The sequence below is a fragment of the Habropoda laboriosa genome, unplaced genomic scaffold, assembly GCF_001263275.1.
Source record: "Habropoda laboriosa isolate 0110345459 unplaced genomic scaffold, ASM126327v1 scaffold62, whole genome shotgun sequence".
Lineage (NCBI taxonomy): Eukaryota > Metazoa > Arthropoda > Insecta > Hymenoptera > Apidae > Habropoda > Habropoda laboriosa.
Window position 1 is genome coordinate 1175801 of NW_017100177.1, and position 1722 is coordinate 1177522.

Here is a 1722-nt window from a genome sequence, read left to right on the forward strand (position 1 = left end):
TGTTATTCATTGCGAAAATAAACACAAAATAATTAGAATATATATATTTATGCATAATATTAAATTGAGAGCTGCCAGAAAAATTAAATATTGTTTTGTTGGAAAAGTTGAAATGAATTAAATTCAATTTTTTTAAGATACTGTAGTTTGATTATAAAATTACTCATATTATTCATTATATACAGAAATATGCAAATCACCTAATACATTTATTCAATCATAAAGTAAGTTAAGCAAAAGTCGAACACTCGTGAAAAGAAATTATTTCAACAAGTAATTCAACAATTTGCTCCAAAAAAAGAAAAAAAAATAGTTCATTAAATAGAGACAAAATATACTGGTAGAATAAACATAGATAGCATTGAATGAAATACAAACTTCCACTTACAAGGAACTTCCGTTTTCATCAGTTTTTACTTCTATACATAATACATACATAGCAGAAATTGTACCTATTATTAAAATAAAAAGGAAATAGAAATATTGAACTTGTACCTTCAGTACAAAAGTACATTTTGTATTAATCGCAATTATAATTCACTATTTCAAATTTATTTTCTGATAAATGTTTCCGCACAAGTAATTCACCTTTCAGTTACAATGGTATCTTGTAAAATTCGAACTTAGAATAGGTGACTATTGTTTGCAGTTGTCATTTTGCAAATAATTATTGTTAAACTTCAAATACTTTTAACTATATACATGTGTACACTCAATCTCGCGAAGAGATATAAAGTCTTCTATTCAAGCTTAGTTACAAATATGATCTCAATCTGATAATATGAAATCAGTGTATAAAAATTATAAATGATGAAAATTTGTTAAGCACTGTAAGTGTAAATCATAGTAAATTACGAATTTTTTGAGTGCATATGTATATTTATAATTTTTTAATTGCGAGTACATATTGATAATGTGTACGTATCTGTATAAATGTGCGTATGACTATATTATATCCTGCTGCATCTACTGAAATTATAGAATTGCGTGTAATTCATAGCCAGAAATTTACTTCAAAATGAAACATCCATACAAAATAATTTAGTGAAAATGTTAGCATATTACATCTTGTAGCGTTCACTATACTTCAAGATTGTACTCGCATTTCGCATCACGGATTTACAGATGTGTAAGATCAGTCTTTATTACTAAAATTTGTATATTTGTTTGATCATGTTTTTCTTAAACTGAGTTCTTCTAAAATGCTACCACACTGCGATATAAATTTGTAAAATGAGACTCAATTGAGATGATTATTTTGACTGTTGTACTAATGCGTTGCGCGAAAATGGGAATGACTTAATTGTAGTCCATTTGATCACTATTAATAATGTATGTATTTTTCTTTTCATACAATGATTTCTTTCTTTAATTTTAATGAACAGCAATACGAGCCGCTTACATGTTTTTTTATAATAATAAAACTGTATCCCCATGCATATTATAATAGTAGCTTTCACATAGTACTTGTTATTGAAAGATACTATTAATAAATAAAGATAATAATAGTAGGGAGACAAGAAAAGTACACGCTTGTTATATATGAAACAAGTCTTTATATTATTAATTCTTTTATTTGTCATTGAACAGTGAATATATTCATATATAAATTGTTACAGTAAGAAGATAAACATAAATTATTTATTGACTTTTCTATAGTTAAAAGAATTAAACAATACTTCATGATTTTTAAATAAATCAGAACTTACATTCTATTGAATA